The sequence below is a fragment of the Petromyzon marinus genome, chromosome 38 (assembly GCF_048934315.1).
Source record: "Petromyzon marinus isolate PM22_M1 ecotype Great Lakes invasive population chromosome 38, UKy_Petmar_22M1.pri1.0, whole genome shotgun sequence".
Classification (NCBI taxonomy): Eukaryota; Metazoa; Chordata; class Hyperoartia; order Petromyzontiformes; family Petromyzontidae; genus Petromyzon; species Petromyzon marinus.
The window spans coordinates 6,286,187-6,298,542 of NC_133704.1; positions in this window are offsets into that span (position 1 = coordinate 6,286,187).

Sequence of the window (12,356 nt, forward strand, 5' to 3'; positions counted from 1 at the left end):
TCGGTCTCCCGGCGGGGCGGTTGCAACGGCGAAGATAGTTTCTTAACCCCCCCGGCCTCTGTCCGCCGATGCTCGCAACAACTGGCACGGTGAGGTTATATAAGAGTGTGGCAGCAGTTAAGCAGCACGCCACTTCGTTAAAGTCAACGGGTGAACATCTAACAACAACGAAAACGACAAAAAAAATCCTGATCTCGGTTTGTGGCAGATTACAGAAACATTTCCTTAGCAGTTTGAATGGCCGGCACCACAGTCAGTCGATCAGCAGGTGGTGGGGGTAAAGTTTAGGTACTCCCACATCTCCCGAAATGCCTGCATGCCAGCGGGGAAGAGTAGGCCAAAACACCATTCATAAGGAGCTCTCTCTCAAGCAGAAGCCCTCCCTTCCACCAGCATTGGCACGAAGGCGCAGTTGCAGGGGCACCTTTGTCGTCTTTTTTCAGAATCAACATATGTATTCATACTAGAGGAATCCGATGAGCTGTAAAGCTCTTTTTCACAGATCTCCAGTAGGTGCATGGGGTAAGAACGTTACAACAACAAACAAAGTGTAATGACTGGGAATGTCCCTGCGTGCTGCATGGCTTGCGAGGCCACGGCGGGATGTCTACTGTTGTGTGTACACCCCGGACACGGGGTGCAGTACCAGCCCTAGTGGGGGCTTGGGTGAACGCTGGTTCAGCGCGGTGGCAGTGGCACCACGCACAGCGTGCAGTGCGGGCTCCCGTTGAGAGAGTGAGGGAGCGTCAGCCAGCTGGGGTTACGTTGGGGGCACGATACTCTGGCTGACCTGGGGACACGTGACCGGATGATACTGGATGGGGGGCCACCGGTGGAGGGGGGCAATGGGTGGTCACATGGTCCGAGAAGAACTCTCGAGAGCCTTCGGGAAAGGGCGAGAGAGATCGAGGAGGTGGGCGGGAGGCGGGGCCAGCCCCAGCCCGGCCCGATATAAGGGGGCTCGGGGTTCTGTGAGGGGCTCGGGGTTCTTACTGTTGGAGAGGAAGGAGATCCACGTCAAGCTTGAAGAAGCCTCCAGCCACACGGTCCGGGACCCAGCTTGTGGTCCGGATCGGGATAGTGTAACCGTGTCTAGTTCCGCCGTAGCGTGGTTAGTTGGGTGGTCACCAGCCGAGAGTATGTTGTGTTAATAGCCTGGAGTATGTTGTGTTAATAGCCTGGAATGTCTTGTGTTAATTACCTGGTGTGTTGTGTTAATATCCTGGAGTGTGTTGTGTTCATAGCCTGGTGTATGTTGTGTTAATAGCCTGGAGTATGTTGTGTTAATAGCCTGAAGTGTGTAGTGTTAATAGCCTGGAGTGTGTAGTGTTAATAGCTTGGAGTATGTTGGGTTAATAGCCCTGGAGTTTGTTGTGTTAATAGCCTGGTGTATGTTGTGTTAATAACCTGGAGTACGTTGTGTTAATAGCCTGGAGTACGTTGTGTTAATAGCCTGGAGTATGTTGTGTTAATAGCCTGGAGTATGTTGTGTGAATAGCCTGGTGTATGTTGTGTTAATAACCTGGAGTACGTTGTGTTAATAGCCTGGAGTATGTTGTGTTAATAGCCTGGTGTATGTTGTGTTAATAACCTGTAGTATGTTGTGTTAATAGCCTGGAGTATGTTGTGCTAATAGTTTAATAAAAACATGTTGCTCTCGAGACAACCTCTGCGACTCAGTTAGACTCGCTACCAATGCACAAACACCATGGCAGTGTTAAAGACAAGGAAAGGGGCAAACGAAAACAACACACACACAACTTAAACTGAACCATCGCCATGCTACCAGGCAAAGCCCCCGACGGATTCAACAGAGGCGTCCAGGCCGCGTTTCGCTTTTGGGAGTTCGGGGCCGCTCGTGTCCGAGCCGCCGCGGATCGAGTGGGGATTTCACTCGCGCGCGACTCAAGTCGCCCTTGTCAGCTGACGGTGCTAAAAGCTTGCCGCGGAGGGCACAAACACAGTGTCTCCTGTTTCTTTAAGCTGACAAACCGAAGAGAAAGCTGATCTACCCCCCACCCCGCCCGCTGCCCTAATGAGAAGACAGATCACACAGCTGTTGTGCTGTGTCACTCAGCTACCTCCCTTACGACCAAACAAACAAATATTGGCAAGGGAAATGACTTTTTAAAGTGCTATTCCTTGTATGCCCGTGTACAAGCCGTGCATTTGTCGGATAAGATCCTATCTGCATTTTTTTTTAATCCGTGGAAAAAAAAATGTTTTTGCTTTCCTGCGGTCGGTCGTATGAGATAGAGGTCATCTCTGCTCAATGTCCCACGTGTCTTTGAGCCTGTTGGGTATTTATTCGCCATCCTAAATGCCGCACACGACGAACTCTGAGAGGTTGAAACACTGTCACTTTTTTTCTTGAGAGGGAGTTGGGTGGGGGGGGAGGAAATTTGAGGAGCTGGCATCGTAAGCAGCGATTGGAGACTGTGGGCCCGATGTGGGCAAAAGGTCACGGGGTTAAGTCATACGAGAACATCCCCAGCAACCAACGTGAGTCCCAATGAACAGTAATGTTAATCATATTTATGAGTGCGATGCTATCCATTGATTAAACGGAATGCGGTGAGAGGCGATGTCAATGATCACCTCCCCAGTCATCGTCACTGCCCATGGTGTGGATGTCTCCCCAAACTGTGGAAATTTCTCACGCCTCTGCCACGTAACGATCCACCCACAGCGCCTGCACAACCAGCTGATGTCGTTGCTCCATCTCCTCGACGGACGACGTTTCTCTCGGATGTGTTCCATTCCTCGGCTGCATCTCTTGTCGCCTATTTTCCACCAACCGTCGTGTCATCAACCCTATCTAGCGACTCGCATCCTGCCCGAGCACATTTATTTATTTTCATTACAGTACTATCAATTGAGGCCGTGCAACCCAATCTTTGCACCGTATGATAGACCGACGTGGGCTTGCGCTCGTGCAAAGGAGGAACGGAGCGCCACCACGCAGACTCTCTCTCTCCCCCCCCGATTCCTTCGCGCCGTGGTCAGCAGGCCTCGACATCGGTGGCATTCAGCTCCTGAACATGTTGCTTACCGTTCAGTGGCGTAGTCACGACATGATCAGCTCAGGGGTGGCGGCAATCGGTACGGTGAGGCCCCAATATTTGTGTTTGTCTCGCACGGTCGCACCTAGGCTGTTGCATTTCGCCTGCTCCTCTTGCCTAATCGCATGATCGTTACGCTCACGGTCTCGAGCATTTAACGGTGAAGGGGCGCTCCGTCCTCGCAGAATGAGTGCTCTTGTCGTTGTTCTTTGACACTGTTGTTGAAAACAAATCTCACGGTGGTTTGTCAAGGGGGCCCTAACTTGAAGCTTTGGCCACAGTGGGGGGAGGGGGGGGGCAAGGCCCCCCTGCCCCCACGCTTGTGACGCTGCTGCTGCTGCCAGCGTACAATGTGACCACTCAGAATTTTACAAAACGCTTCGTTGAATCCTCCACGACGAACGCCGCACCGCGCGAGGGCTGCGAGGGCCATCGCTCACCGGGGCCCCTTTCCCGGCACGCTTCTCCCGGCACGCTTCTCCCGGCACGCTTCTCCCAGCATGCTTCTCCTAGCACGTTTCTCCTGGCATGCTTCTCCTAGCACGCTTCTCCTAGCACGCTTCTCCCGGCACGCTTCTCCTAGCACGCTTCTCCTGGCACGCTTCTCGTGGCACGCTTCTCCCGGCACGCTTCTCCCGGGACGCTTCTCCCGGCATGCTTCTCGTGGCACGCTTCTCCCGGCACGCTTCTCCCGGCACGCTCCTACCGGCACGCTTCTCCCGGCACACTTCTCTCGGGACGCTTCTCCTAGCACGCTTCTCCCGGCACGCTTCTTCCGGCACGCTTCTCCCGGCACGCTTCTCCCGGCATGCTTCTCCTGGCACGCTTCTCCTAGCACGCTTCTCCCGGCACGCTTCTCTCGGGACGCTTCTCCCGGCACGCTTCTCGTGGCACGCTTCTCCCGGCACGCTCCTACTGGCACGCTTCTCCCGGCATGCTTCTCCTAGCACGCTTCTCCCGGCACGCTTCTCCCGGCACGCTTCTCCCGGCACGCTTCTCCTGGCACGGTTCTCCTAGCACGCTTCTCCAGGCATGCTTCTCATGGCACGCTTCTCCCGGCACGCTTCTCCCGGGACGCTTCTCCCGGCACGCTTCTCGTGGCACGCTTCTTTCGGCACGCTCCTACCGGCACGCTTCTCCCGGCATGCTTCTCCTAGCACGCTTCTCCCGGCACGCTTCTCCCGGCATGCTTCTCCTAGCACGCTTCTCCCGGCATGCTCCTCCCGGCACGCTTCTCCCAGCACGTTTCTCCCGGCACGCTTCTCGTGGCATGCTTCTCCCGGCACGCTTCTCGTGGCACGCTTCTCCCGGCATGCGTCTCTCGGGATGCTTCTCCTGGCACGCTTCTCTTGGCACGCTTCTCATGGCACGCTTCTCCCGGCACGCTTCTCGTGGCACGCTTCTCCCGGCATGCTCTCCCGGGACGCTTCTCCCGGCACGCTTCTCCCGGCATGCTTCTCATTGCACGCTTCTCCCGGCATGCTCCTACCGGCACGCTTCTCCCGGCACGCTTCTCCCGGCATGCTTCTTGTGGCACGCTTCTCCCGGCACGCTCCTACCGGCACGCTTCTCCCAGCACGCTTCTCGTGGCACGTTTCTCCCGGCACGATTCTCGCGGCATGTTTCTCCCAGGACGCTTATCCCGGCACGCTTCTCCCGGCACGCTTCTCGTGGTACGCTTCTCCCGGCATGCTCCTACTGGCATGCTTCTCCCGGCACGCTTCTCCCGGCATGCGTCTCTCGGGATACTTCTCCTGGCACGCTTCTCTTGGCACGCTTCTCCCGGCATGCTCTCCCGGGACGCTCCACCCGGCACGCTTCTCCCGGCATGCTTCTCATGGCACGCTTCTCCCGGCACGCTCCTACCGGCACGCTTCTCCCGGCACGCTTCTCCCGGCATGCTTCTTGTGGCACGCTTCTCCCGGCACGCTCCTACCGGCACGCTTCTCCCAGCACGCTTCTCGTGGCACGTTTCTCCCGGCACGATTCTCGCGGCATGTTTCTCCCAGGACGCTTATCCCGGCACGCTTCTCCCGGCACGCTTCTCGTGGTACGCTTCTCCCGGCACGCTCCTACTGGCATGCTTCTCCCGGCACGCTTCTCCCGGCACGCTCCTACGGGCACGCTTCTCCCGGCACGCTTCTCCTAGCACGCTTCTCCCGGCACGCTTCTCGTGGCACGCTTCTCCCGGCACGCTTCTCCCGGCATGCTTCTCCCGGCATGCTTCTCCCGGCACGCTTCTCCTAGCACGCTTCTCCCGGCACGCTTCTCGTGGCACGCTTCTCCCGGCACGCTCCTACCGGCACGCTTCTCCCGGCATGCTTCTCCTAGCACGCTTCTCCCGGCACGCTTCTCCCGGCACGCTTCTCCGGGCACGCTTCTCCTGGCACGGTTCTCCTAGCACGCTTCTCCCGGCACGCTTCTCATGGCACGCTTCTCCCGGCACGCTTCTCCCGGGATGCTTCTCCTGGCACGCTTCTCGTGGTACGCTTCTCTCGGCACGCTCCTACCGGCACGCTTCTCCCGGCATGCTTCTCCTAGCACGCTTCTCCCGGCACGCTTCTCCCGGCATGCTTCTCCTAGCACGCTTCTCCCGGCACGCTCCTCCCGGCACGCTTCTCCCAGCACGTTTCTCGTGGCACCCTTCTCCCGGCACGCTTCTCCCGGCACGCTTCTCGTGGCATGCTTCTCCCGGCACGCTTCTCGTGGCACGCTTCTCCCGGCATGCTTCTCCCGGGATGCTTCTCCCGGCACGCTTCTCCTGGCACGCTTCTCATGGCACGCTTCTCCCGGCACGCTTCTCGTGGCCCGCTTCTCCCGGCATGCTTCTCCCTTGACGCTTCTCCCGGCACACTTCTCCCGGCATGCTTCTCATGGCACGCCTCTCCCGGCATGCTCCTACCGGCATGCTTCTCCCGGCACGCTTCTCCCGGCATGCTTCTCGTGGCACGCTTCTCCCGGAATGCTCCTACCGGCACGCTTCTCCCAGCACGCTTCTCGTGGCACGTTTCTCCCGGCACGCTTCTCGCGGCATGCTTCTCCCAGGACGCTTATCCCGGCACGCTTCTCCCGGCATGCTTCTCGTGGTACGCTTCTCCCGGCACGCTCTCCCGGCATGCTTCTCATGGCACGCTTCTCCCGGCACGCTCCTACGGGCACGCTTCTCCCGGCACGCTTCTCCTAGCACGCTTCTCCCGGCACGCTTCTCGTGGCACGCTTCTCCCGGCACGCTTCTCCCGGCACGCTTCTCCCGGCATGCTTCTCCTGGCACGCTTCTACCGGCATGCTTCTCCCGCCACGCTTCTCCCGGCAAGCTTTTCCCAGCACGCTTCTCCCGGCACGCTTCTCCCGGCACGCTTCTCCCGGCACGCTCCTACCGGCATGCTTCTCCCGGCACCCTTCTCCCGGCACGCTTCTCCTGGCATGCTTCTCGTGGCACGCGTCTCCTGGCACGCTTCTCGTGGCACGCTTCTCCTTGCACGCTTCTACCGGCATGCTTCTCCCGCCACGCTTCTCCCGGCAAGCTTTTCCCAGCACGCTTCTCCCGGCACGCTTCTCCCGGCACGCTTCTCCCGGCACGCTCCTACCGGCATGCTTCTCCCGGCACCCTTCTCCCGGCATGCTTCTCCTGGCACGCTTCTCGTGGCACGCGTCTCCTGGCACGCTTCTCGTGGCACGCTTCTCCCGGCATGCTTCTCGTGGCACACTTCTCCCGGGACGCTTCTCCCGGCACGCTACTCCCGGCACGCTTCTCCCGGCACGCTTCTCCCGGGACGCTTCTCCCGGCACGCTTTTCCCGGCACGCTTCTCCCGGCACGCTTCTCCCGGCACGCTCCTACCGGCATGCTTCTCCCGGCACCCTTCTCCCGGCATGCTTCTCCTGGCACGCTTTTCCCGGCACGCTTCTCCCGGCACGCTTCTCCCGGCACACTTCTTCGCCGCGTTGCCAAGCCCAGTGTTTACGTCTCCCCGCCGACTTCGGCTTCTTCTACGTCGGGGGGGGGGGGATAGGGGAGGGTTGCCAGCGCCACATCCGGCCGCCTTTGTCTCACCGAGTGCGCGACGTTTTAACACAACCGCAACGAGGCACTCATTTAAGGTTCGAGTCGTCACTGTTGTTGGTGGCTTTGAGCGGGAATCGAACTCTGGTCACCGGGCTCATAGCGGCAGCGCCACCCTTACAAAGACAAAGATCCCCTGTGTAGGTGCGAAAGAAGTTCAACTTGCATACATGCGTAGCCTGAACAAACTGTTGGGGCAAGTGTTGTTAGTGAGCACCTATTTAATTAAAGCCGGCACTTCACACGAGGGGGTGGGTGGCCAACAGCGCGCTCGGCCGCCTTTGTCTCCCCACCCAGGGTGGAGGCCCAGAACCGGTTCAGATAATCGTCACTGGGTGCTGGCCGCGAGCGGGAATCGACCTCGGGCCCGCCGGGTTTCGTACCGCGGCGACGGCGGCGGCGACGACGACACCTCCTTGTGCCCTTGTTTAGAAACGCGCGGGTTATTCGCGCACATGGCTGTGCACGGTGACGTACGGACGAAACGAGGGTAACAAAAGACCTTCCTACGGTTTTGGCCCTTACCCAACATGTATCGGTGGGGTGAGGGGGTGGGGGCACGAGGGGTAACCAACAAAAAGTCTCCCGGACTGATCTGGCCTTGTTTAGAGGTAGTTTATTTTTATTGCTTGGCAAAGGTGGACCTCCTTGCATACGTGCTCAGGAATTCGCTATTTGTTGGATGCGTATCATGGTGATTGTATCGCGGCACGGGCTGTGAGCCGCTTGCCGCGAACGCGTTGCCTGCCAGGGAGGCAGGAATACCGCGAAACGTAATATTTGTTTTGGGGGAGGGGGGTTAGTTATCCTGTTGACACACGTCGTGTACATATATTGTGGTGATTGTTCATTGCTGTATGGATATGGAATATAGAAAATGTGCATTTAAATATATTGTCGAAAATAATGAAAGTAACAATAAGGGGGGGGGGTGTTTTTTGTGTTTGTTTGTTTACCCCACAGTTGATATGTGGACACCCATTAAGCGTCGAACAAACCCACTGGGTACATCTTTTTTTTTGCCCACGTTCGCAATTATGGGTGTAACGACGCATCTCTGCGATGAATGATATTTTTTTCGAGCCGGCAGTAGTACACTCATCGCATAAAAACATGTCTAAACAAACAAGCAAACAAAAACATCTGCGGTGGCCTTTTTGTGGCGCTGCTTTTGACTGGATAATAAACACGTGACGGTTCATTGTGACGTCAGCCGGTCGCTCTAGGCCGCTCCATTCATGACAATGCAAAGAGAGAACCCAAAATGTATTCTCAAAACACGATGACCCTGGCAAGTGGCAATTCGTGGGCTCGCAAACGCAGCCCTTTTGTTGAGGCGAGTGATGAGAAATGCGAATAAGATAAAGAGATGGCGGAGAGGTGAATTGGTCTCCTTCGTGTTCATTCGCTTGTCGTGTTTATGACGATTTGAGCTGATGTTAGATGGTTGCCCATGCGTATCATCTCGCCTCTCTCATCTCCTTCCATGTCCCTCTCTTCTCCTCTTCGTTCCCAATCTGCTATGTCTCTCTCTCTCTCTGTTCCTCCATCTCCCTGTACGGCCCTTCTACCTCCTTGCACCCCTCCACTGGAATAAACTTCTCCTGTACATTAAGCAGCACTGCTCATAGACTCAGCACTGCCCCGAGACTCAGCACTGCCCACAGATTCAACACTGCTCATAGACTCAGCACTGCCCACAGACTCAACACTGCCCATAGACTCAACACTGCCCCGAGACTCAGCACTGCCCACAGACTCAACACTGCCCATAGACTCAGCACTGCCCCGAGACTCAACACTGCCCACAGATTCAACACTGCTCATAGACTCAGCACTGCCCACAGACTCAACACTGCTCATAGACTCAGCACTGCCCCGAGACTCAGCACTGCCCACAGATTCAACACTGCTCATAGACTCAGCACTGCCCACAGACTCAACACTGCCCATAGACTCAACACTGCCCCGAGACTCAGCACTGCCCACAGACTCAACACTGCCCATAGACTCAGCACTGCTCATAGACTCAACACTGCTCATAGACTCAACACTGCCCCGAGACTCAGCACTGCTCATAGACTCAACACTGCCCACAGACTCAACACTGCCCACAGACTCAGCACTGCCCATAGACTCAGCACTGCCCACAGACTCAACACTGCCCATAGACTCAGCACTGCCCATAGACTCAACACTGCCTCGAGACTCAGCACTGCCCACAGATTCAACACTGCTCATAGACTCAGCACTGCCCACAGACTCAACACTGCCCATAGACTCAACACTGCCCCGAGACTCAGCACTGCCCACAGACTCAACACTGCCCATAGACTCAGCACTGCCCCGAGACTCAACACTGCCCATAGACTCAACATTGCCCATAGACTTAGCACTGCGCATAGATTCAACACTGCCCATAGACTTAGCACTGCCCATAGATTCAACACTGCCCATAGACTCAGCACTGCCTATAGAGTCAGCACTACCCATAAACTCAACACTGCCCATAGACTCAGCACTGCCCACAGACTCAACGCTGCCCATAGACTCAGCACTGCCCACAGACTCAACACTGCCCATAGACTCAGCACTGCCCCGAGACTCAACACTGCCCATAGACTCAACATTGCCCATAGACTTAGCACTGCCCATAGATTCAACACTGCCCATAGACTTAGCACTGCCCATAGACTCCGCACTGCCTATAGACTCAGCACTACCTATAAACTCAACACTGCCCATAGACTCAGCACTGCCCATAGACTCAGCACTGCACATAGACTCAGCACTGCCTATAGACTCAGCACTACCCATAAACTCAACACTGCCCATAGACTCAGCACTGCCCATAGACTCAGCACTGCACATAGACTCAACACTGCCCATAGACTCAACACTGCCCATAGACTCAGCACTGCACATAGACTCAGCACTGCCCATAGACTAACACTACCCATAGACTCAGCACTGCCCATAGACGAACACTGCCCCTCTCCATTATGCAGACACCCTCCTCAACCTCCTTCCATTCCTCTTTTAAAGCCTCACATCTTCTCCATCGCCCATTCTCTTCCCCTTCTAGCCCCCACCGCCCCTCCACTCTTTTCTGTCCCTCCCCAACCCTTTCGTGATCCCTAAGTATCCCCTCTATCGCTGCCACTCATTCCTCAATCCTTCGACGTTCCTGGCCATCTAGATAATAATAATATTCCCTCACCGTGTTGTCAGCGATGTCAAATGCCTTTAGTGACGGCGCTCTATGAACGTACAAGTAGATGAGATTGCCGTGAAGGGGCACCCTTTAGCTTCTTGGGGCCCGAAACCTTTTTCCCTTCGTTTTGTCCATGTCTGGTGCCACCACTGCGCGCGAGAATTTGCTAAACAGTTCAATTAAACGATGCTTTCTTTTGCCAGGTAAGGCCCCACTGAGCTATGTAGCTCTTTTTCAGAAGCGACCTGGCTTTCCACAAACGACAGCCCAATGCAGTGGCTTGTCGTCGTGCGCGAATGCATAGCAGCCAAAGGCTCCAAACAGCACGCTGTTTCTCAATGTGCTGGGAAAAACCCGGAGGGACGCGGAGACAAATCCACGCGTCCGCTGGGGAGAAGAGAGCGAGAAAGACACGCAGACTCCGAACACACAACGGGCGTCAGGCTGGGCACCGGACCCCACGCCCTCCCTGTTACAAGCGTCGCGGCAGCGTTCCCGTTCAAGGTGGCCGATCGTCTTTCCATTGGCAGAATTTCCTTAGATGGCGAGAGAGCAAAAACGCGTGTGCTTGCTCCGCGTTACCCAAACACAGGCCAAGTTTTACGCTCCGTGTCCTCTCTTCACCAAACAGTTATTCGTCAGCGTCATTCTGTTATGGAAAACGAGCGTGCTCGTCGTTCTACATGGGGCTGTTGTGCGCTCGGCAGCATCCTTCGGGGTGGCGGGAGCTTGACTCAACATTTTTTGTACGCGTTTCACCAAATGAGAGCGCTTTTAAGTCAATTGTGTTTGGCTTTTTGTTCAAGGCAGACGGATCGATGTTACCGCGGTGCAATACTCGACCGGTTCGATTCGATCTCCCCACGCGGACGTTCGGAACTTTTCTTTATACTGAAGGAATCCGTTGAGCTATGAAGCTCTCTTTTTTTCTCACAGATGTCCAGTAAGGGGCACGGGGTCAGACCGTTACAAGAACAAACGACACAAAGACACCATAGAAGTGCAAAGAATCAATTTAGTCCATGAGCCAGATCTGAATATTGGCACCGCCTAAGGTGTACCCATATATCCATTTGGCTAACGTGGCGTGAATGAAGCGATATATCCCACTCATTTCACACCGCTAACACGTAATTCACCGCTGTCGTGCCACACAATGGAATCGGGAACCCCGCTAAATCGGCGCCACCTCGCCGTGGTGCCGGCGAACGAGAGATCTGGTCTGGGCCTCGCCGACCTAATGTGGAAAGTTTCTTGAATCCTCCCCGCATTGTTACTGTGACGTGAACTCTCGTCGCTTTATTTGTCCTTGCCACACGTCAGCGCTGTTGCCATTGTCGTCGTTGTTGTTTACGGCGCCTAAATAATGAAGCGCGCTAATATTCGTAAACGTTTACGAACAGCGCTGTGCATCGTTTCCCCATCGCGCAGTGACTTGGGTTGCGCGTAAACGTTATTTACTGCAGATGGTTGGCCTTGCATGTGTAAACAGACCAGGCTGGAGTGTTTGTGTGTGTTTGTCTGTGCGTCTTCATGCCATGGAGAGCGGTAGTGCAACGGTTAGCGCATTGCGCTACGAACCCGGCGACCCGAGTTCGATTGCCGGTCACGGCCAACACCCAGTGACGATTATCTGAACCGGTTCTGGGCCTCCCCTAGGCCGATTCAGCCTTAAATGAGTACCTGGTGCGGTGTGTAAACATTACCACTCGGGAGACAAAGGCGGCCAGGCGTGGTGCTGGCCACCCATCCCCTTTGTGTACCGTGCCGGTTATGCTATACGGGGGATCTTTGTCTTCCTCCCTAGACTGTAATCACTTTCCAGGTTCAAAAATGTTGGAGTCACTCCACAAACTTGCTTCAAAAATTTAATTTCGTCCGGAGCAATATTTGTTGGATATGTTTCACGCAGCGTAATAAATATTCAACACATCATGGGGGAGCCAGTCGTCACTGTCAATGCTGAACGAGCTTGGAAGGAACTTCCCCCCCCCCCCCCGCCGCGGTCAATTTTCTTTC